General features: G+C 39.3%; 1 long non-coding RNA gene and 2 pseudogenes across 1 annotated transcript in view; 2 read left to right on the top strand and 1 right to left on the bottom strand.

Moving 5' to 3' along the window:
- Positions 1-4,941: 4,941 nt before the first annotated feature.
- LOC101719215 (HUWE1-associated protein modifying stress responses 1-like) lies at positions 4,942-9,916 on the top strand (annotated as a pseudogene).
- A 2,397-nt stretch (positions 9,917-12,313) lies between these two features.
- LOC147822312 (uncharacterized) overlaps positions 12,314-25,388 on the bottom strand; it is a 117,210-nt gene continuing 104,135 nt past the window's right edge. Inside the window, exons 4-5 of the long non-coding RNA XR_015445790.1 lie at positions 13,097-13,169; positions 12,314-12,487 (exon numbers count right to left, since the gene is read on the bottom strand). This is a non-coding gene — a long non-coding RNA (uncharacterized LOC147822312). The remainder of the gene's footprint in view (positions 12,488-13,096; positions 13,170-25,388) is intronic.
- On the top strand, positions 21,396-23,748 carry LOC101703460 (centrosomal protein of 57 kDa pseudogene; annotated as a pseudogene).

Genomic DNA, 25,388 nt, shown 5'->3' with positions numbered 1-25,388 from the left:
AAAAGGAAATACAGTACATACTCAGTACCACAAAAAGAAATTTTTAAAAATCTAGGCATTCAGTGAGAAACTAGAGACATTTATAGCTAAATGGATGCACATTGAGGCAATACTCTTAAGTGAAATGGATAGGACACATGTGTAAATACCGAATAGTTTCTCTGGTGTGAGAAACTGAAAGTGTAAACAAAGATCAAAATGTATAATAGATGATGTGAAACAAGAAGGAGAGGTCTCAAGGGGAAGGGGAAGTGAAAGGGGAAAGGGAGAGGAATAAGTATGAGAAAAGGAAAAAATGGAAACAAATCTTTGTAAATAGGAAGATGTGGAGGGGTTGAGGGAAGGCAGGGGGATGGGGAAAAAATAAGAACCAAGATACATCATATAAAGATACACATTCCCAATGATGAATGCTATCATATTGTGTGCCTAAAATGTTCCAATAAACTTAATGAATAAAAAAAATCTAGGCATTCAGGGAAAAAGCCATATCCAAAAGATACCATTCCGTTAACTGAGTCAGCCAAATGCTGTAATAAACATGCTACATATCCACATTAATGTGAAAAGCAGGTGCTGTTTGAGTTCTTTGCCCATATAGTACAGAAAGGGAAAAAAATTACTGGAAAATATCTGAGAGATGCCTCTTCTTTGGATCAAGATTTTCTCACAATATTCTGAATGAAAAAATTTTACATTTTCCCATTTTAAAAAGCAGTAAATGTTAACGACTTCTAGTAATACTTGACAAAACAGATATCACAAGGCATGAAATAAATAATCAGGTTGCCCTCGGGATCGGGTAGAGGAGAAAAGAAGTGTTTATGAGGGAGCTGAAGATGGGAATACACCTTGCACAGAAGTGAAAGATAGGTTACACTTAGACTCAACTCCTTGCAACAGCGCCCCCCTGTGGTCACAACGCTTGGACAGAAGAAATGTTTCCCAAAGTGAGTCCCATAACCCTGCAACCTATGGAATGCCATACAGTATTTCTTTGTTGGATGGGGTGGCAGGTAGCGTGCCTTGGTTTTATGGAGCATGGAGTATACTTTCTGTAATGGAAGAAGCACTGAGTGAGGAATCAGACAAACTGGACTGTACACTCTGTACTTGATGGCTGTGTGATATTGTACAAATCACCTTCTGAGAGGCACAGTTTCTTCATCTCTAAGAGAGATTATAAGGATCAATTAAATGAGCATAAGTGGGCCGGGGATTTAGCTCAGTGGTTCTGCCGCCTGCCTCGCAAGCACAAGGACCCAAGTTCGATCCCCAGTACAAAAAAAAAAAAAAAAAAATGAGCATAAGTAAGGTTTTTCTAAACTAGATTGTTCTATAAAAATAAAAACTATGTTTAATGAGGGAAATACCACAAAACCAAAATGTCCTTACTTTTCAGGACAACAGGTGGAGCCTGGCCTTTCTGTGTGGCCACCTATTATCTCAAGTAGGAGAGTACGGCTGATACCAAGCAACTGGAGGAAGAAATATCGGAAGTTTTCTATGCCTCAGCCTAGAGCATGAACGTAATCATTAATAAGAGTGATGTGTTACAGGCTGGATTGGGTTCTCACAACTACTAAAAACAATGTTAGAGGGGCTGGGGATTTAGCTCAGTGGTTCCACAGCCTGCCTTGCAAGGACAAGGACCCGAGTTCAATTCCCAGTACCAAAAAAAAAAAAAAATGTTAGAATCCTAACCCCTAATGCCTTACAATGCAACTTCTTTGCAGATAGCACCTACAGGGATAATTGAGTTTAAAATGGAGTTATTTGCTTTGGCCCTGATCCAATATGAGTGGTGTTATTATAAAAAGCAGAATTTGGACACAGAAATAGACCTGCACAGAGGCCAATTTTGAAGAAACGTAAGAAGACAGCCATCTGCAAGCCAAGTAGAGATGGCCAGAACAGATCCTTCCTTCTCTGTCCTGAGAGAGCCACCTAGATAACACCTTAATTTTACTTGTGTGGCAATACATTTCTGTTGTTTAAACCACAGCCTATGACGTTTTGTGGTGGCAAGCCTAGCAAATTAATATAGTGTGCTAATAATATAGTGTGCTAATTCTATGTTACATATGTTGGGGTAGTTAATTCTATGGGACAACTTAGCTGTGTAAGGAAGACCAAGACAGCTTGTGAAACAACTTGAGGTGTGTCTATGTGGGTGTTTCTGGAAGAGGTGAGAGTTTGAATCAGTAGACCGAGTAATGATCTGCCTTCAGTGTAGGTGGACATCATCCAAGCTGTAGAAAGTCTGAGCAGGAGACAATGGTAGGGAAAAGGTGAATCTGCTTCCTGCACTTGAGCTAGTACACTCATCTTCTTCTGCTGCTGTGGATTTGATATGGTTTGAGTGTGCCCCCTCCCTCCTGGTTTATAAGTTGGAAATTGGGTTCTCAGTATGGTGGTATTGAGAAAGAGGTGTGGACACTTTAAAAAGGCGAGGCCTAGAGCAAGGTCACTGGGGTGCTCCCCTCAGAAGAGATATGGATAGGTCTGTGGAACCCTGAATTAGTTCCTGTGAGAGTGAGATGTTATAAAAAGAATGCCTGGTTTCTCTACTCTCTGACTTCCTGTCTCACCATTGTGCTGCCATGTGCCATGAATCCTTTACCAGATCCAAGTAGAAGCTGGTACCTTGCCCTCAAAACTCTAGAACTGTGAGATAAATAAGCCTCTCTTCTTTATAAAGTATCAGGCCTCTGGAAATTTGTTATAACAATGGAAAATGGAGTGATACACTTTCCCTCCCTCATTGGTACCCCTAGTTTTGGGGCCTTGAGACTTAAATCAAAACTTACACTATCACTTGTATACACACATATACACACACACATATTCTCAGGTCTTAGGAGTCAGACTGGAACTTATGTCAGCTACACTGGTTCTTAGGTCTTTGACAATGAACTGTATTACATGAACGAATGAATGAATGAATGGCACTAGCTCTACTAATTTTCCAACTTGACAGTGGCAGATTGTGAGGCTTCTGAGCATCCATAACCTCAAGTCAGTTCCTATTTTATACACACACATGCTTACCAGTGCAAACACATCTGCTGACTCTGTTCTGTGGTGAATCCTGACAGACACATATGTGCTAATTTGCAAAACATTTTTTGTGTTCAAAAGGATCCGGGTAAACAGAAGTGTGTCACATGCATTGATGTTACCTTTTATATACACAGCAATAAAAGCTCAAAACCATTGTTAATGAAAATTTCAAAAAGTTCCTAGGGTTGTGAAAGAAAAGCTTCCTATAGCAAAAGATACCCACAAAATGAATATTTTAAATTTTTTAAGGTAGGATTTCTTTCTTGGTTAGTAAAATAATAAAGATACAGGTGTTCATCCAGATAGTCTCCTGGACAGGTGGCAGTGGAACCAGAGACTGTGGCTGCAGATTTTTTCATGCAAGCTATCTTTTCTACCTTTGCTTCTTTTCCAAGTGCAAGAAACAAAATATAGTTTTCGTGAGCATCAAAAAAATTTATTGCAAGGATTTTCCTGAACAAAAAGAAGCTGGTGTGCATATGTATTTGAAACCATAGATGTTAAAACTTCTGTCCGTATTTTTAGCACTTGCCTAAGGGTTTTCATCATTCTCTTCCCCCAAGAAGCTAAACAGCTTTATTTCTTGGTCCATGTGCTTTCCGGTTACTCCAGGACTTCGTGTGATTAAACTGAGCCTTGCAGAGAAAGACACAGTCCTTCATCCCATCCCAACTTCCAGAAGGTGCCAGTTCACCCCTGGTCAGCTAACTGGCCAGCAGCTGTGAGATCGTGAGGCTAACAGGAGAAGCTGTGCCAGGAGCTATGCTGAGAAGACAGGTCCTGAGTCAGGCAGATGTCTCCTCTCCTACAGTGACTGGCAGGGATGGAGACCGCCGGGACTCAGTGTGGACAGCATTGTGGTGTGATTGCTGGGTTCGTGTCACAGCTGCAGTTGGCCACTGAGCCATAAGAGCAGAAATGAGCAACATCCGAGGCATCCCAGCCCCACAGCAGGATTCTGCAGCTGTGAGCACTGGAAATGAGGTCAGGCTGCAATCTCTCATCATTCCTTCAGCTTTCTCCAGTGAGAGCCATTCAGGTCTGGACGGCAGGAGTGAAGGTCAAATTGACATTCCAACACTATCCGCGGCAGCACGAGAGCCACCGGGGCCTTTACTGAGAGTCTGTCTTTCATTGACAGTGTTCAGCAGCTTCCTGGCCTCCACCCATTAAATGTCAGTTCTACCCCTTAGTTGTTGACAACTAAAATTATGTCCAGACATTGAAAATTACCCCTGAGTTGAGAAGTATTAACTCAAAAGAATGATTTCTGGGGTTAAACTGCCTGTAAAGCAATTCTTCTCCGCACAACTAATGGATACATAAAAAGGTCTGGCAATATCTTCAACCCTAACTTTTACTCAGGAATCTTCTTTTCTAGAAAAGAAGAAATCTAACCTAAAAGAAAGACACGCGATGCATCCTATGGCTGCTTGTAAACACTTCTCGGGATAGTACTTGTTTACCCCAGAGTGAGGGTCACAAGAACAGAAAATAAGCTGTCTCCTTACAAAATGTGTGTCTAAATCATAAAGAAAATACAAGCTCTCCTTTCCCTAAAGGAAATTAGAAAACAAAAACATCATATAGAATTCTCCTCAGAGTTCATACATAAACTGAAGAACCATCATACAGTATTTTCTACAAGCCAATGCAGGAGGATGATGATCTCCTTAATGAGCCATAATGTTGGAAGGTAGGCTTCCATTGTTCCTAAATTGACCCATCCCTGACAGCTGAAGATATTAGTGAGGTAGACCGTCTGAATGTTTATGGCCCCTCCTTAAATTCACAGGTTGAAACCCTAACCTCTAACGTGACGGTATTCAGAGATGAACCTCTGGGGGTGATTAGGTCATGAGGTTAGAGCCCATATAAATGGGACTAAGACTCTGTGAAAGGACCACGGAGAGCTCCACTGGCCCTTCCACCATTGAGGACTCAGCAATCTATGAATCAGTGATCAGGCCCTCACCAGAAACTGAAGGAGTCAGTGCCTTGATCTTGGACCTCCAGCCTCCAGAACTGTAGGAAATGAAAGTTTGTTGGTGCAAACCTTTCCAATTGGTGGTATTATTGTTACAGCCCCCTGAATGGACTACAAAAAGCTCCCCTTCCTTCCTGATACTCGTTCCATGTCATCCTATCCCCTCCAAATTAACTTAGGTAACCACAGGAGACTGGAGATGCCACAGTGTGAGTTATGAAGCCAGGTCATTCACTGTTCTCTTAAAATACTTATTCGGAGGAAATCTGGTGGTCTTGTTATCAGACCCTCAGCAATGTTAGAAGAGGCCTTCATGGTGAATAACTGGCCCACAGCCTCTTGAGAGAGCCATCTTAGAAGGAAACTATCTAGCCCCTCTCAAGCTTTCAGACCAGAGGACCAAAGTACCCAAACCAAGCTACTCCTAAATTCTTGACCCACAGAAACTATGTGGGATAATACATGTTTACTGTTATTTTAAGCCACTTAAAATTTGGAATTATTTATTTTACAGTAGTAGATGACTATTAAAGTAAAGAGTTTTCTCTAAAACATAAAAACCTGCTTCTTTTCATCAACCTGATTAGTCACTGATACACTTTTGAAGGTATCTTGGGCCCTACATAAGTTAATTCAGAACTGGATCTCACTCTCTACCCCCAAACCCTGCATCTCAGCCAAAACTCTGGCCCCTTCTGGAAGTTTATTCCAAAGCACAACTGAATAATCTGATGAAGACCTGATTGGGTGATAGTGATGAAATATAGTAAGAACCAACTAAGTACAGCAGGGAATTATTTTAGTCTATGCTGGAAAAGAAAATCACTATGCTGCTGATTCAATTCCAATTTATGGATAACTGAAACACCTCACTGAAGTTCTGAACAATCACATTTCAGTTTTATCCAAAACTTAAGCCTTGACTGTCATTCATTAGTCACTGCTGTCCACCTTTAAAAAGGATTACTTACTTTCAACATCTGTTCCACTTCATTCCAAGACTGGGACCCAAGCAGAGCAGTAAACATGGAGAGACTCTAGACTTCCAGTCCTGCCTAAAGCACTGGACAACAGCACAGGAGGTGACCAATCATCCAGGTCTGCCTGGAACTAACAGAGACTCCTTGGATGCAAAAGTTCCAGGACTCAAACCAGACAGCATGCTGGACCACTTTCTTGTGACCATGTTAGGTTTTTCTCAAAAAACAACATCTCTATGGTGATAGCAATAATCCTATGTGAGCCTTGAGAGATCTGAAGCCCCACCTATAACCTTCCCAATAGCCTGTCCTATGAGTTTGGGTCTCCACTGATACTGTAGATATTACAAAACTCCAAGATTACACAACAAATTACATCATAGAACACAATTTTCAGTACATGAGTTATAGTAAAATAAATTCCATTAAAGCCTCTTCATAATTTTTTTAGTATATAAGGTCATTCTTACAGTTTGGTCCTTAGTAAATACTACAAACCTTCAATCATACAACCACAAATATTGACTTGAAAAACATTACATTTCTCCCATGAAATATTCCAGTCACACAAGTCTTTCTTCCTTATGTTCCATAACCCATAGGCTATAATCCACAAGAACCTGATGACAAGTATCACTGCACAAGTTATTTTAAATATATTACTAAAATTGCTATTAATTTTAAATTAATGTATTAGGTAGGATTCTCTAGAGGCACAGAATCAGTAGAAAATATATAATCATGCTAGGGGATTTAGTAGATAAGGTTAGAGAATCAGAGATGGGAGAAGTCCACTAAAGCTGTCAGCACACTGGAGAGCCAGAGGATCCATTACCTGCTCAGCCCACGAAGATGGAAGCCACACAAGAAGAGTGATCAAGGGTGCAGCACCAGTCCAAAGTCGAAGGCCTGGGAACTCTCTGGAGAGTTTATGAGTCTTCTTTGGATGGCCGAAGAAACTGGAGACTGATGGCCACAGGCCACGGCAGCAAAGAATGGGCACCCACTCAAGCAAAATGGGCTCTTTGAAATGTGCCACTTTTTTCTTTTTTCTCATTTATTTCATCCAGGCTACAAGTCTACTAATGTCACCCATAATGGCAGTGGGTCTTCCCCCTCAGTTTGCTAGCTTACATGCCAAGCATCTCTGAAATCACACCAATACATACCCAGAACTGTGCTTTACTAATCTTCTACGCATTTCTTATTCCTGTCAAGTCGACATATCATGATTGACAATCATAGATAACTACACCGGATTTATTTTCTATGAAGGCCCAAGACACAAATCTATCTTCCCTTAAGGAAATGTCAGTCTGTTCAACTATTAACATAAATTAATGCCAAATATACTCTTAGACTACAGATGATCTTAATTTTTTCTTAGAAAACATGTAATCAACCTTTGTAACTAGTGGGAATAAAAGCTGACTATCTCTTCTTACATTAGATGAAACTGTGATGCTAATACCAGCAATAATAGTAAATCACAAAACACACCATGCTGCTAGAAAAGGTTTACCATTTAGCTACATCCCCAGCCCCTACCACCATCATTTTTGAAAGTGCACAAGTATAATTCTTATAACCCTGCAGTTGTGCTCATCACCCATACATCAAACGAAATCTTTTAAGCAAGACAGGGATCCCACCGACCCATCCTACTCCACACCATTTTTCCATCCACATCCCCCTTCCAGCCCCTCAGTACCTGCAGCCACACGACCCGGTCACACCTCTGGCTGCATCCTTGCCTCCCCTGGGACTCAGTCCAGGGTCCCTCAGGTCAGGAGGAACAAGGAGGGCACCACAGGCTCCAAATGGTGAAAAGAAGGTGTGAAAATGAACAAATTACATTGAGGGAGGATTGGAAACTCAGCACATAAGTAGAAGAACAACCAGGCTGAAAACAAACCCAAGAACTTCAGGTGTCCTCCAATTTCCTCTCATCCCTCCTTCTCTTTATGCTTTCTAAATTACTGTACAACTTAGTAACTTATTTCTTCCATTCTTTTTTTTGGGTACCAGGGATTGAACTCAGGACCTTGCGCTTGCAAGGCAGGTGCCGGAACCACTGAGCTAAATCCCCAGCCCAGTAACTTATTTCTTTTTATCTACCTCTACCCGCTAGAGTTAAAACTATAAAGGCAAGAATTTTGTCAGGAAAGAAAATTGATGAGGAAAGGGTCCTATATTCTAGACTGAACAGGTTTGTTGACACACCAGGCACAGAAGAGAGGTCAGAGAAGGAACAAAGAAGTCCACAAATGTCTTGGTAAAGGAGTATACAAGACATAAGGGTCAGGCTTCAGTCATCCAACTTCTAAACACTGCTGTTGTTGCAAGAAAGTAGCCAAAGACGATCTGTAAACATATTAGCATGGCTGTATTCTAATAAAACTTTATTTACACACAGAAAAACACAGTGACCCATATTTGATCCACAGTCATTTACCAACTGAAATGAAGGTCATATTCAAGTACAGAAGTCAGGGTCTTCAGGGTGGGCTCGGCGGCGCAGGCCGGTGGCGCGGAGGGCTCGGCAGGCTGCAGCGGCCCGGGGGAGGCCGCAGCGCCGTGACCATGGGCGGGCTGTAGCAGAGCTCCGGAGGCAGAGGCGAGAGGCGGCCGCGCTCAGTCCGGCCCGCGGCGACCGCCGGCGGGGCCCGGGGAAGGGTAAGCCCGGGGCGGGGCTCACCTGGAGCTGCGCGGGGCCGCGGGGCGGGGTCGTAGGAGTCCTAGGCCTCCGCGAGGCGCTGCCGCCCGCCGCCGGGTCCCTCCTCTGGGCCGCTGGACGACGCTCCAGCCGAGGCCCCGCCTGAGGAGAATGCGGGGGCGGGGGCGAGGCAGCGAGGGGCCGCGAGGGATGGAGGAGCGGAGCGGAAGGAGGAGGGTGAGGCGGAGATCCAGGACCACAGGCCGGGCCGGAGCGCTGGTTCTAGAAGTGGGAGCGGCAGTGCCTGGCCGAGGCCGAGCAGGAAGAGCAACTGTCCCTCTACCCCACCCCGAGCTCAGGAGGAGGCGGCATCCGCCTCGCAGCCCGAGCACAAGCACCAAAAGCTGTGGCCCCTCTTCCAGAACTCGGCCACTGCCCTGGCTCAGCTCCACAAAGACCGAGTGTGTCAGCAGCCAGGACTTTCTCTCTGGGTTCCCTTCAAAACGCAGCCACCGCTGTCACCAACCTCTACAAAGAAAGCGTGGATACCCATCAGCGTAGTTTTGATGTTGGAACTCAGATTGGCTATCAGCGACGCAATAAGGATGTGTTGGCTTGGGTTAAAAAAATGCAGAACTATTGGCAAAGATTTGATCAGCTTCCTGTGTGGAAAGGTTCCTCCACCATGAAACTCTAGAGCTCCCCCAAGACTAACTGTAGTGTCCCCTAACCGAGCTACTTCAGCGGAAACTAGCTGCTCTGTAGAGACTGATTTGCAACCCTTCCGGGAAGCCATAGCTCTGCATGGTCTTAGTGGTACAATGGCTAGTATAAGCGTGGGTTCGGGTACCCCAGGCTCTCCTACACATGTAAGCAGTGGATCGAACGCTAGTCGAAGGAGAAATGGACTCCATGATGTCGATTTGAACACTCTCGTATCAGAAGAAATGCTACTCCACTTGGACAATGGTGGAACTAGAAAGCATACTTCAGCCCAGTGTGGAGTTGTCTTACAGACTCACCAACCCATAAACGCAACAGAATGATCTAAACTGCAAACATTTTCACACCCACCATCCTGCTTGAAAACCACTTGATCCTCAACATATACTATTATTGCAAAGGAAACATGAGGCCATCTTCCCCTGTTCACAGTTTAAGTCAAGTGAATTCTATCGTGGTTGCCATAAAGGGAAATTCTAGGAATTTACAGTAGACGCCTGTTGTAACTATGGCTTCCTCAAAACTATAACCCTAGCAGAGGACATCAGATAACATGTAGTCATTAGCGAGATCATCATAGGCACACATATATCCGTTCCAAGACTAAAAGTGACCTTAATTGTATTTATTCTCAAAGGGAAAGGAAATAATCAGATTTTTGTTTGGTTATAGAATGCTTTTTTTTTTTTCCTGGTCCATTCTCTGCTGTGTTGAGTATTTTGCTTCAACAGTATTGCCAGGTTCCTAAAATTGTCTAAAAATATGATTTGGCTCCCTTGTCCAATCTGCAGGCTTCCATTTTTGGCAGCTGCACTCTACCATGCACCTGGTTTCTATTTAGTAACAGTGTGCAACATCTAATTATCAGATGTGCCCTGTTTTTAGTTTCCAAAGCAGTTTCTAATTCTGGTGATTGTGTGATGTAAAGAGGTGCTATGATGGTCATGCAATTAATACTTAATACTGAAACAATACACAGAACTTTATTGGATTCACCTTGTGTGTGTCTGTGCTCTAAAAATAGCAATATTATTAAACTGTCCCCAAGTTAATCCAAAAAAAAAAAAAGTCAGAAAACATCAAGCCTGGAAGAGGAGGACAAAATTATGTAAAATAATGACACAAAACCTGAAAATGATGCCACAGAACAGGAAAACTACAACCAATCTCACTTTTAGATATTCACCAGGCTTCTTGAAAAAAATCTACAATAGTCAGTAGAGACAAGGCCACAAATGTAAATATTAAGAACCTGTACATTTTATTGAAGTACCTGAATCATCATGCTCATAAACCACAAAAGATCTGCATTTTCAATTCTTGCTGAATGACAGAAGCAAATATAATATTAATGTTTTATTGTCAACTGTTCACAAAGGTTTAAGACCCTTAACAAAAGTGTATGGCAATAAAAAGGAAACACAGAAATCACCTCTGCTGCCCATGCCAGGGGGCAGCAAAGCATAGAGACAGCTTGAAGTTGGCAAATGGCCATGGCCAGAGTGCAGAATCTATGGGCACAGAGCAGTCAGGGGCAAATGCAGGCAGGGCACAGCTGCTGTGTTGTCTGGGCTATTGGTGCAGCTGCTTGGACAAAGGTTTAACAATATTAACTGATAAAAAATGGATCCAAAACAATAGAAAATGAATAAATACAAGAAAAATGAGAGGCGATGTATTCATCACTTCACAAGGAAATATAAAAGGTAAATGTTCATTGCTAAATCAAAACAAATCAACTGAAATAAGATGTAATTTAAAATTTTACTTCTTAACCTGAGCAAGTTTTGTTAGTTCATACAATATTATCAAGTTTGTTGTTGAAAAAGGAAGATCAAATTGGATATTTATGTACGATAATAAAAGTAAGGATACCTGTCATAATCTTTCAGGAAAGTAGTCTGACAGTCTTTCTCAAAAATATCGTAAGTGCACCGTCAGCTGGGGATGTAGCTCAGCAGTGCCATGCCTGCCTGGCAAGTACAAGGGCCTGAGTTCAATTCCCAGTACCAAAAAAAATATATATATATATATATCATAAGTGGATGTGTGTGCATAAATAATCATTTATATGCACATATAATTATTCCTTTAGGAATTTATTCTAAGGATATTAGTGGGTTTATGAAAATTTGAGAATTAACTGAAAATCAATGGGACTCTCACCAAAAGAAGTCAAAATAATGATATATGGCAAATATACCCAGTAGAAAGAGTAAATGATCTCCTAACTCCACTGATTTGCCACCTTAACTAACATTCCCACTCTCATATAAAACACCAGTAGCCAAGGGCTTTCTTTAACAGCCTAAACATCTGTGGTCTGAAAAGCTCAACAGCCTGCCACCCAGAATACAAGTGTGTTCTTTCTACACACCTATGTACATCAATTTTATTTCTTATTAAAAGACTGGAATAATTTGCAAATAATCTAGAAGTTTATATTCAATGTTTTTAATTTTATTAGAATGGCCACAAGATGAAGCCACACTCCTGGGACAAGACATTTGGATTTTCAAGACACAAGGATTTTCTGTCCATTATCTCACTGTACACCACACACACACAATAAAAACCTTTACACACCTGAGCACAGAGAGATAGAGATTTTAGGCAATACAGAGAATCCTTATCTCCTTCATAGCTAAGTTTAAATAAATCTTTATCCATACCCTCAAAATGCTGTCTCCCAAGATTTGGGAGGAGTGACAGGCAGTGCTGACTAGAGACAGTAGGAAATATACAATGCCAATTCGACCAGGCCTGAAGGAAGCAGGGAGAAACAGGTGTGGCAGACTGGGAGGTGGAAGATACTTGTTGCAGTAGAGTCACAACAACAAGGAGGAGACTTGCAGTGATGTCAAGTAGGTAGTTGCTCCCCTAAAATCAAGGACAGTGCAGTGGGCAGTAAACAGGTGAAAACACTTGGGAAAGGGAATGTTCATAACCCCCAGAAGTTTTGATGGTTTCTTTATCTCTTCCAAGACAAGCCAGATTGCTACCAGGAGGTTCCCAAAACTGAAATAAAGAACCTAATCCATCCTTTTCTGTAGAAGAAGTTTGCAGGTATGCTGACTCCTGTTGCAGAAAAATAATTTTTAGCACTAGTTAGTAAGAGACACAGGAAGGGTTTTATTAGGCAGATATTAAAAGGTACACATTCAAAGAACTACAGTGCAGGCCCTCAAATAAGAGCGGCCTTGTTCTGTGAAACAGGGAACATTTATGCTTTTCTTGAAGTACTGAAAACCCCTCAGAAGGGTAATGGGCCATTTTATAGCTATGGGCCCAGTTTTGTTTTGTTTTGAGTAGGTAATTTAAGCATTTTTTGGATTCCCTCAACCTGTTTCTTTGGGGGAGGTGGTTGTTTTGGTTTTTGAATCAGGTTCTGTTCTTTACTTCTTTATTAAGCCAATTTATGGACTTTTAATATTTTTAAGGAATTTTTGGTGTGATAGGTCTGGAAGGGAAAGATCTTAAATTTAATCAAAGGAATGCTGATATGGATTGCCTTGGGTAACCCTGGCTGGGTCATGGAAGTTGAAGTCTTTTTAAAGTATACTTTTTCATTTTTATTTTCTTGTCTCCTTTTTATCTATCTTTTTTTTACATCCTGCCTCATTCCTCTGCCACCCCAAGTTTTTAATCCTTTATTTTTAAGGGGATGTAGAAGGCCCAAAGATCTACCTTTTTTGAACTGTTTTAGGCTGAGGAGGCACTCTGTTCTTGTTTCCCAGGGATCAAAAGTCACTTGAGTAATCTAAAGGAAACAAAAGAAAGTGAGTTTTGCTATTTGACAAATGATCATCTTTTGATGATCTGGAAAGAAGAACAAAGACACTACCAAGTTATTGACACTTAAGTTTTATTTTATGACCTTGTTAAATAATCTGAGGCCAGAGATTAACAGTAGAATATTGATGAATAGTGGCTCCAAAAAATGACAGAAGTCAGTAACATTTGGAACACAACTTTTATCTTTAGGGCTGAGGATTTAGCTCAGTGGTTCCACTGCCTGCCTTGCAAGTGCAAGGACCTGAGTTCAATTCCCAGTACCAAAAAAAAAAAAACAAAAAAAAAAACTTCTATCTTTAATTTGAACCTCTGTTTTTCCAAATATAACAGGTGGTGTTTAAGACCACATAAATTCTCCCCTGTTTTGTTGATAAAGAATTTAATGTCTCCCTAGTTTAATTATAACACTGGTAAATGAAAACACCAAATATTTGTATTGATTTTTTTTAACAATTAAGCATTAAAATTTTTATTACAGGGCTCTATTTTGTAGCCTTGAAGACCTTTTATAATGATTGACTTCAGATAACATAAACATATAAATTTTTCAGTATAATAGTGTAAAGTTAATTTATACCTCAAAGGTAACAAAGTATAGTAGCTAGAATATTTATATTGTCATTTTTATTTTATAGGCACATCTATATAAGAAGCTAAATCTTTATCTGAGAGGTACTTGAAAGTACAGTAAGATAACACAATGAGAATATACTGAGGCTGAAGGACATATTTTTGGAAAGGCTAGTGGGACTGGGAATCAAAAACATTTTATGTCTATAAGTTATAGATGTAGCTGGAGACTGCTGGTAGGGACTGGTGTGGTGTTTGGAGTCCCCTATTTATATGTAATCTAGTTTTTTATTTAATATTATTATTATTTTCTCTATATGTATTTTTGCTTTTTTTATTTTCTGGGTGTTTAAAGTAAAACCTGTGTTAATTAAAATTCATAGAAGGGGCCAGGGATTTAGCTCAATGGCACAGCACCTACTTCGCAAGTGCAAGGTCATGAGTTCCATTCTCGATACTGAAAAAAAAAATTCATATATATACAGAGCGCACCAAAAAAAATGTATACACACTTCAGGAAAAGAAAAATAATATAATGTTTTGTCAGCAGATGGTGTAACCTTCATATGGGGGACCCAAGAGGATGTCTAATATCACAGAAAACCCACTACACTTCCAGCCCTTAGAGAAATTGAAAATGCATGTGCAACAATCCCAATGACCAAGGTTACTCAGGCAGCAGTTCACCACACTAATAAAGGTCTGGAAGCTCATGGCCACCATTTTGAGTACCTCTTGTAATTGTAGAGACCAAACGTAACTGGTATTAATCTCATGATGTCTCAGTAAATTTAGTATTAAAATATTTGTACAAGTTTTTCTTTTCCTTAAGAGTGTACACATTTTTTGGCAGACTATATATACATATATATTTTTTTCCAAAGTTAGTTAAGGTTCTTTAGGGATTATTTGGGGGGCCATGTGTAGAGCCTTTTACCTCTTAAAAAAAAAATTTTAACAGTTGTGTCACCTAGGGCCGGGTATTTAGCTCAGTGGTTCCACCACCTGCCTCTCAAGTACAAGGACCCAAGTTTGATACCTGGTACCAAAAAAAAAAAAAAAAAAACAATTGTGTTACCTATCAGGATGGGTCACAGTCTTTGCTTGACCACATGGCTTTTTGCTTGGAAGCATGGGGACATTTTGCTCTCTAGTGACCTTCTTTTTTAGCATTATGTATACTGGTTGGCTCTTGTCCTCTGGGGTCCAACAGTCTTCCTGTTTGCGAGGCTGGGTGACTCACTAAAGTTGTAGAATCTTTTTAGAGGTTTTGAATCATTTCTGCGTCCTGGATGACCTTGAAGGGCAAAGACCCAAATATTGGCCATCATCTTAGTCCAGACACCTTTTTTAACTTTCATTTTTAAGCCTCAGTTGTTGAACATCCAGAAGATCAATTGTACCAGTCTTCAAGTGGGAAGAGTAGGCTTTAATCTTAACTATTATAATCTTTTTTCAATATTGGGTACTTTGAAAATATAAAGTATGACTAGAGAATAGCTACCTATTTTATTAATTATTGTCACCAGTAGTATTAGGAGTTAGTGTCATATTTATCTGTATTGTAGGTGATGGCCTACCATCTTAACATGATTAAGTTTTCTTTTAGATTGAACCCAAGGTTTCATGCATGTTAAGCATGCACTATACTACTGAGCTACACCTCTAGACCCTATTTATCTTTCAATATTTAACCTTCTATAGCTCTGCTTATAATAATGCAGTTGTGCACTGCCTGCCCCTAAGAGAACTACTCATATCACTGACCCATAGATTTGTTTCTTCATGACAATTTTCCAGCAAATGGTAGTAAAGCAAATTTATCTCGCAGAAACCAACAAGTTGCAAACATGTAACAATTAATTATAATTCATGTAAAAATGCTATAGTAGCCCTGACATTCCTACTGAGTCAGGAACACAAAGGAATCTAATGACTCATTAAGAGACAAATTCAACCTTCTTTACTCAAGCTAAAATCTAACTTATTCTTTTCACACAAAACCTGCTTCTGTTTCTTTTTTTTTTTTTCTAAGACAGTGTCTTCCCTTATTTCCCAGGCTGGACTCTGACTTCTGGGCTCAAGCAATCCTCCCCCTTCAGCCTCCAGAATAGTTGAGACCACAGGCATGCACCACTGCACTTGGTCTGCATCTCAACTGTCAATATTTGCATTTGTTTTGAACATTCACCTAGATTTAAAATATTAAGCTATCTTATTCCTCCTTCCAACTTATTCTACACGGAGGAGTAAAAATGATCTGCCTCTGAGATTAACAACCATCACAGTGAAGGGAGTTGGCAGTGTTGGCTAACCACAGATAGCATGTAGTTCCACTAGGTGGACAATGGTAGCTTAGTACAGTCTTGAGCACAGCAGTCTCCCCAATGGCAACTCTCACTTTTGCTCCAGGAATCTATTCTAAAGCAACATGTACAAATTCTGTGACGATCTACTATTCTGCCACTTCGTATTTAGGGTTTCTGAATCAAAGCAATCATTCTCAGGCTTTCTTTTCCATCTTTCTCCCAGAATCTACTTTTGAATACCAATTTTCTCAGGACTTAATGGTTCTCTGCTTCCTGAACACATTCTGTGTGATTAACTTGGTTCATTGGCCACAATTCATTTACATAAATTAATCACCTCATAACCACAACAGTTTTAATAAGATCCCCTGAGGAACTCAATTCCCTTTGTTAACTATACTTCCTGCCCCAGAGAAGCATTGCAAGGACACAGAGCAATCACCAAGCGTAAAAGTTATAATGAATCACTAGAGGCCTCCTATTTTATCCATGATGTTGGCATGAGCCAGAGAAACACAGGAGATTAATTAAAAAGTTGCATTTTCTTCTGGGTCATCTTAATAGGAAGTCTCTATTGATCTGTAACTTGTCAAAAGTAACCAAAGTTTAGGCTTCCTCCTTCCCAGAACTTTGTGTATGCCTCATCTACAAATACTTAACCTCTTGAGTGTCATTTGACCCAGCAGAGCAGAAGCAAATTAGTGCCCTGTAACCCTATCCCTTCGTCCCTAGCTTCCTTTATCATTTAAAAAAAAAAAGCAAAGTGTACAGAGAGGACTTTCAATCTAGTGATAGTCAGCTACTTTACCAGGGCCCTGTATGGGTAGTTAATCCATACAAATCACTCATTCTTTTCATTTCCAGCTGGCTGAATCGGTCTGTTGTCTAAAACTCAATTGGCAATGCAGTTTAGGATAATAAATTCCTATCATCTATTTGGAACTAGAAGAAGACTTAGAATCGACCTGCTGTAGACTATTCATTACCCAAAAGAGAAGGTAGATACTTAAGAAGGGTACACAACTTGTCTAAGGTCATAAGGAAACTTTGTGGTTAAACAAGATATATGACTAGATCTCCAGTCTCCTAGTTCATTAATCTTCAAGGCAAGTTATGAGTCTCTGCCACCTGAAGACAAGTCTGGAAAAAATGTTAAGGGATTGCTTTAATTAAGTTGCAGTTAGAAAAATATGATGTCCCATTATTTCTTCCCTGGAAATTTTGAAACCTCATAATTTCCCTTTTGTCTCTATTCTCATTGCCTTGTTTTTATTAACTCATAGTCCTAATGCTACCACAGCCTCCTTATTTTGGTATTTATATCTCAGTAATTTCTATTCTCATCAATCCTGCACACCACTGCTAATGATCCTCCTTAAAGAAAAGCATGTCACAAGCAGTTTAATAAACATCACTGCATCAGCTTAATGTCATTGCACTGCTTAATTACTCATACTATATTAAATAAAATAATGGATCTAGATTTCTTGCTCCATTTTTTATTGTGACTCCAAACTGGTGTTTAAATTTGTCTAATTGTTTGACTTACACTCTCCTTTTTACTGCATAATAGGTTGTCATATATAGCAGCATTTGTTTCTGTGTTTTTGTTGTTCTATGTATTTTTTGGTTAACTACATATGTTCTATCTTATTTCAACAACCACATCTTTACACACCGGAAAAACAAACTAGTATCTCCATACAATGGCTCATTACTTGGCAATAATAAGAACAAGCCATTGACACAAAAACATGGCACACATGAATCTCAATTATACTGGGTGAAAGAAATTAGATCCCCAAAACAGTACATATTGCCCATTTACCTAAAATTCTAGAACTTTGGGTAAATGCAAATTATTCTACAGTGACAGAAAGCACATAAGCAGTTGCCTGGCAAAGTCAGATGGAAGGATAAAGGAGATTCTGATGGAGCATGGGATAGCTTTCAAAAGAGATTAAGTTAGTGGATTTGACTTGTGATAAGTTGGTAATCAATGAATGTACTCATATGTCATTAAAGATGTATACATATGTCAGTATTCATCCAACTGTGTGATGTTAATAGTTCCAGTCTATTGCATGAAAATTTTGCCCAATAAGACTATTATGAAAAAGGAAAGGCGTTCTGAACTATTATGCAGACATGAGTGAACTCCAAGGGAATACGTCCTATAAGACAATGAGAATAGATGCCCAACTATAAGAAATAAAGATCCAGTTATTAGAAGCAAATAATTTGTTGGTAAAATAAAGACAAAATAGGATAGTAGCCAATAAAGCAACAGGTCTAAAAGATTCTTTTATTCTAGAGAGCTTTTAAGCATTTATAGGCTGAGAGGATTGATTCAGTCAGTATAAAATTGAGTATGCCAATGTGTGAGGTATAAATGAAGTAGAGTCCCAAGGGAGAAAGAATATTTACCACAAAAATCCAGAGCCTCCCCCAAACAAAGAATTTAGAAGACTCACGAGTCATTATACATGACACTGGTATGTCTCTGAAACTCTCCTTAGCAATTTTGAAATCCACATAAATTTTCCCATTTGTCTCTAATATGAATTCTATCTTCTGAAATATTTTCCAAAAGCATCTTCATTTTTCACAAAGCTCACTTTAAAGCACTGGTTTACTGAGGTCTTTGAACATAGGCTGTTTTTAGGTTGGAAATTCAACCCAAAACCTTGCCAAATTGCTCTCGGGTGTCAGTCCTGCCTTGCTACCTTCACTGCATCTGCTTGTGAAATCAGAAGCAAAGTGTTTGCTGTACACTGGTCTTGAGCTTTTCTTATTGTATCTGTCACAGCACAGAAACATGTGTCACCCTGACTGTTCTGTCCCCTTGTATATGAGGTTAGGTCTTACTGGACATTTCCATTTTGATGGGAAAAATTCCAGCTACTATAGATTCATCAGTTGGATTGCTCAGGAGATGAGACTCTGTTCCTCAACTTCCCTTGGGCTACAGGTATCAAATGATGGTATCAAGGATAGTGAAGCTGTTGCTGCAGGAGACTAAAGCTTTTTCTTTTCCTAGAGTATTATCCAAGAAGCCTGTAGAACATAAAAATAACAGGTTCACACACTAATTAAGGAAGAGAAAAATAATAACCCAGACAATAATGGAGAGGTCAGCATGTGCTTTTCATACAGAAGAGTGTTCACAAGTTGGAAGATGACCAAATTGAATGTGGAAAGTGCAGCATACTTAATTGTGCTTAGCTTCACACTTCATAAAATCATAGAATGATTAAATTGGAATATATCTGAGAGGACAAACAATATAACCCTTGATTGTGAAGATACCGATAGCAGGAAGGTGAAGGGAATTGTTCAAATTCAAACACTTAATGAGAGACAGGTTAGAACTCAGATCTTTTGACAATAACCAAGCCAGTTAGGAGATCTGCCCACACTATATCTAATTATTTACAACCTTGTTGTTCAGAGCCCTTACTGAATTCATTAAGATATTTAAATGAAGAAATTAATATAACTTCCCCTCCACAGTCTTCCATCATATTCATTAATTTCTTTTTTTTTTCTTTTTTTTTTTTTTTTAGTCCCAGGAATCAAACTCAAGCTCTTGCACTTGCCAGACAGGTGCTGCACTGCTGAGCTACCTCCCTGGCCCCTCCTGACACCTAAAGTTAAAGGAGGAAACATTTATTTTAGCTCACAGTTTGTAGAGATTTCAGTCCATAAACAGCTTGCTCTAAGGTAGGGTAGCATGGCAGAAGGACATGGCAGAGGAGAAACACTCCATGGCAGGGTAGGCAGGAAGCAGCAAAGCAGTGAACTCTGCTTTTCAGTTTTATCCCATCCAGTCTACAAGTCTATTGGATGGTGCCACCCACATTCAGTGTGGGCTTTCCCATTATCCACACACAAAACTATGCTAAACCAATCAGTGGGCTAACCTAGTACCACACACCATTAATTCCAAAATCACACACCTATGATTCAGCCACCTCCCAAAAGGCTTTAGGGGGACATCAAGATACAACTCATAATAGCTACTAATTAAGAAGCAAGATATATTTTAGGGGCCAGGGTGTACCTTGATGGCAGAGTGCTTACACATGGTCAATATGAAATACCAAAAATATATTTAACTAATATTCAATTATTTAACTAATTAGCTTATTTAATATATATAAAAACTTTAAATATAATTTAGTGCATTCATCTTCATATTAATCCTATGAAATATGCACTACTAGTCAATTTTCAGTGAGAGAAATAAAGTTTGGAAAAGTTAAGGACATTTCTCAAAATCAATCAATTACTAACAGGCAGAGTCAGAATTTTTTTTTTTTTTTTTTTGTACCGGGGATTGAACTCGGGTCCTTGCACTTGCAAGGCAGGTGGCAGAACCACTGAGCTAAATCCCCAGCCTCAAAGTCAGAATTTAACCAAGCTCTTTGTAGTATCAATTTCCACACTCTTCCCATTTTCAGACTGCCATTTTCAGACTGCCATAGATAGAGAGATAGATAGATAGATAGATAGATAGATAGATAGATAGATAGATAGATAGATATCCTGGAAATATATTATTTATATTAGAATGAATATTTGTGTATAAAAATCCTGTACATTTGTCAGTACCTGGGTGATGAGGCACAAATTTTTAAGGTCCTGAAACTCATGAAATCAATTTAAAAAACTGTTTTCTGATGAGTTTTTTCTAAATCAGTTGACTATTTTAGGTTAGGAGCATGATAGCTGGGAGCAGAAAGAAAGGACTAGAATCATATTTTAATTTGTTTTCATTCCATGGCTGCTATAGATAAGCCCATTGCAAATGTTTTCAAGAATGTAGATGCTGACAAAAATATATATTACTATATTTGGTTGTGGATATAATTTTCAGAGTGGATCTCCCTGCTGGCATTTGTGGTCTCTGATAACAGGGAATTAGTGAGCTTAGATGGGATCAAAGTCATTTAGCACAATTGCCATTATTTATTTGTTAAAATGTTCCACTTTATTTACATTTCTTTGTCCAATATCCCTCTCAAAATACTGACATTAGCAAAAGGGTGAATGTGTAGCAGCTCCACTCACTTATCCATTTAGCACTGACAGCCCCACAGAAGGAGCCCACCACATTGTCTCCCCCCGTCTGGCTCTCACTGTCTCCTTCAGACACCTGCCTCACAGGAAAGCAGCTGGAGAGAGCAACTCCTCAGCCACGAAGCCATTTATATATATTAGAAAAGACTAGAAAAGTATCCCTTCACAGCCCCCTGACACTGGCTCATTGGGTCAACAACATATGGCTGAGAAAAATTCCAAACTGAAAAGACAGTTTCCTTGAAATTGGTAATGGTTTTATGGCCTTGAAGGGTGTTCCCATTGCTGCGGGTCCAGGCAAGTGGCTAAGACAGGACAGAGATACATCAAAGCTCCTTGTGTAGTTACTTCTGCAGCCCATTTTTGGAAAGTCTTGAAACAGAATATGATCCCTAGAACCAGACACAAGACTCTAATCCATTCTTTGTCTTCATTTCCTACAATATTTATAGGAAACAAATTTCAGACTTTTTAAGATTTGCTAAAATATGTACAAATGACAGATTTAATGATAGATTTTCACAGTAAGATTCGCTCTGTATGTGCGTGAGAGAGAGAGGGAGGATGGGAGAGAGAGAATGAGAGATAGAAAACAAAGAAAAAAGAGCTTTTAAAAACTACATCTATCGTCTTTTTGATTGGTTATAAAAGATGTCAGTTAGGACGCGTTGACCTTTCCGCGAGGGCTCTGCGCGTGGGCGTCCCCGTGGGGGGTGTGGCGGGGGTGTAGCTACCCCGGCAGCAGCACCCCGTCCCCTTCCATCTGGGGTTCCTCTGAGGGTCGCCCCTGGTGGGCCGCTCTAGAATCTTGAAGAGCTCGGGAACTCAGAGCGAACCCAGTCAGCGGAGGCCCGAGCTTTGAGACCAGAAAGATGGCGGCGGCAGTGGAGTCTGTGGCTTCTGATTCTCAGATCTCGAATATCTTAGCTGAACCATCAAAGTCTAAGGGAAATATGGTTCGTCGTTCTTCATCTCCGTATGTATTATATCCACCTGATAAACCTTTCCTTAATAGTGAACTACGACGCTCCCCAGATAAGCCTACACTTGCCTACCCAGAAAGCAATAGCAGAGCCGTATTTTCTGCTCTGAAGAATCTTCAAGATAAGATTCGACGCTTGGAACTTGAGAGGATTCAGGCAGAAGAAAGTGTGAAAACTCTGTCCAGAGAAACAGTTGAATATAAAAAAGTACTAGATGAACAGATACAAGAAAGGGAGAATGCAAAGAATGAGGAATCAAAGCACAGTCAAGAACTGACATGTCAGTTGCTAGCTGCAGAAAATAAATGTAATCTTTTAGAAAAACAATTGGAATACATGCGGAATATGATAAAGCATGCAGAAAGGGAGAGAACATCTGTCTTAGAGAAACAGGTGACCCTAGAAAGAGAACGACAACATGATCAAACACATGTTCAGAGCCAACTTGTAAAACTGGATCTTCTGGAACAAGAATATAATAAACTTACCACAATGCAAGCCCTTGCAAAAAAAAAAAAAAAAAAAAAAAAAAGGCAAGAATTGGAAGCAAAACTCCATGAAGAAGAACAGGAAAGGAGGTGTATGCAAGCTAAGGCAGCTGAGTTGCAGACTGATCTAGAAACAAAGAGACTTGCCTTTGAAGATAAAACAACTTCATATGCTCCCACTGCAAGAAAAATTTTAAAAAAGAAGTCAAAACCACCAGAAAAGAAAGGACCTAGGAATTACCTTGACGCACAACCTCATTATAATTTAGGCTTACGTAATATGCAATTTGTGGCTGGAAAGTCCACTAGTCCTAGCCATGCTGTGGTAGCTAACATTCAGCATGTCTTGCATCTAATGAAACGGCACGTGTAAAGTTTTGTGCAATGATCAAGTGGTGAACATTTCTTTGGCAAAACAAGTACCTTCACAAGGTAGTAGAAGAAAGAAGTCAGCAACACCTCCCTCTTCCAGCAGCATCAATGAAGAATTATCAGAAGTCTTACAGACTTTACAGGATGAGTTTAGCCAGATGAGCTTTGATCACCAGCAGCTTGCAAAACTTATACAGGAATCACCAAACACTGAACTGAAAGACAGCTAAGTGTGAACTGGAGGCATTAGTGGGAAAGATGGAAGCAAAAGCCAACCAAATAACTAAAGTTCGAAAATACCAAGCACAGCTAGAGAAACAGAAGCTGGAGAAGCAGAAAAAGGAAGTTAGAGCTAACAAAAAGACTCTTGATGAAGAAGGAAACAGCAGTAGCCATTCTTCTGGACTCATGGGGACCATAAGTAAGAAGGATTTTGCCAAACTGAGACCTGGAGAAAAAAGCTGGAAAAATCTTCAGTTGTTGAAGGACATGCAAACCATACAAAATTTATTACAAAGCAGTAATGTGTGTTGGAATTACTGACTGCTCACACCAGGTCATAAATTTTATTCAGATAATCTGTACCTCATTGATCAGATATTGACAATTTACTTTCCAGGTTTCATACTCTCTAATGCTGGAATTAATTAATAGAAGGTGTTCAGGGCTTAGGCTTCATTACACAGGTTTCTTGTGTTATGCCAAACAACTAATATTAAACCATGTATGTAAATGGAAATCAAGGAAATTTTAAAACTTGAGAAGCCACATTCTTTAAGATGAATTCACTGCACTGGTATATTGCACTTTGTAAACAAGTTACCAATTTTTTACTTGTGGTGTGATTTTTTTAAAAAATTCTCCATATATATATATATATACATATATATATATATATGTATATATATGTATAAATTAGGTTTAAATTTTCAAAATAAAAGGCTGGCCCACAGGCAGCATTTGCTTGAAGAGCCTCATTTTTAAATCTTCCCTGGCATCAAGTGCCCACTTCACTTTTCTCGTGCAACTATTAAATATGCTTTGACTATTAATGAATATTTTCTATATTTAAGTATTTATATATTTAAGAAGATTTTTTTTTGCTTTCTTGGTATTTTAATCAATGATTAGTATTAAATGCATTTCTATTGTTTTTGTAATACAGTTTAAAATTTTTTAAAGATCTATGTAATCTTTTAAATCAAATTACTTACCTGTAAAATTATAAATTCATTTTAAAGAGTGTAGATTGTTAATGAAACAAGATTTTGGAAAAAGGTAAGAGAGATAGAAGGGAGCTATTATGAAGCAAGCACATTTGCAGTTTTTTGATACCTGTTTGTAATCATGTTATTCATTCAAGGCACTGTGGTTTGAATTTTGAAACTTAGAGAACCCCTTGAATATGTCTTTGGTGTAGAACATGACTGAAATAACTGTATACATATAATTATATCAATGTAAATCTGAATACAGCAAGACATGTTAACTTTTTATAAATTTGCCACTGGAGTCAATAAAGCAGGTTTTTTTAAGAAACACTAAAATTAAAAAAAAAAAAAACTACGCCTATGAATGAGGAAAGTAGTCTGCAGTGTATATCTATAATTAGCCTGAAACCTGTGAAGCTGCAAAAGACAAAATTCTCATTTTTGGCATGATGTTTTAAATAAATGAGCCTCTTAATTTTGGATAGAGCAAGAGCATCCTATGTCCCATAAAATGACAAGGTTTTGAAAAATAGAAATTCTATTTGACCCAGTGATACCTTTTCTGGGTATCTTCCTGAAAGAGCTAAAGACATCATATTACAGAGAGACATGCATACTCACTCATGTTTATAGCAGTACAACTCATAGTAGCTAAATCTTGAAGGCAGCCTGTATCCCCATCAATAGATGAATGGATAAAGAAGATGTGCTATATATACACAGTGGAGTACTACTTAGCCATAAAGAAGAATATCCATTGTAGAAAAATAGATGCACCTTGAGCCCATAATGCTAGGTGAAATAAATGAGACACACAACCTTAAACATCATATGGTTTCTCTTACATGAGAAATCCAAAGTATAAATAAAGAGCAAAATAAAATATGATGATAGGAAACAAGGAGGTAGATTTTGTGGAGATGGGAAGGGGATACAGGAATAGGGAAAGATAGGAGGGAAGGAAGGGAAAGGAAAAGTAAAAAGGATCAAGATGTGATATGTTGGAATGAGAAAAGCCCTCAAATAGCAAAAGCAATTCTGAGCAACAAGGGTAAGGCAGGGGGCATCACAATCCCTGACTTGAAATTATACTACAACACTTCCATGACAAAAACAGCAAAATATTGCCCAAAATACAGATGTGGGGATTAATAGAACAGAATAGAAAA

This window comes from Heterocephalus glaber, unplaced genomic scaffold, assembly GCF_053883595.1.
Source record: "Heterocephalus glaber isolate CG9 unplaced genomic scaffold, H.glaber_assembly_v1.0 deba00001662, whole genome shotgun sequence".
Lineage (NCBI taxonomy): Eukaryota > Metazoa > Chordata > Mammalia > Rodentia > Bathyergidae > Heterocephalus > Heterocephalus glaber.
The sequence above is the reverse complement of the archived record's forward strand: the minus strand, read 5'-3'. Positions and strand labels throughout refer to the sequence as shown.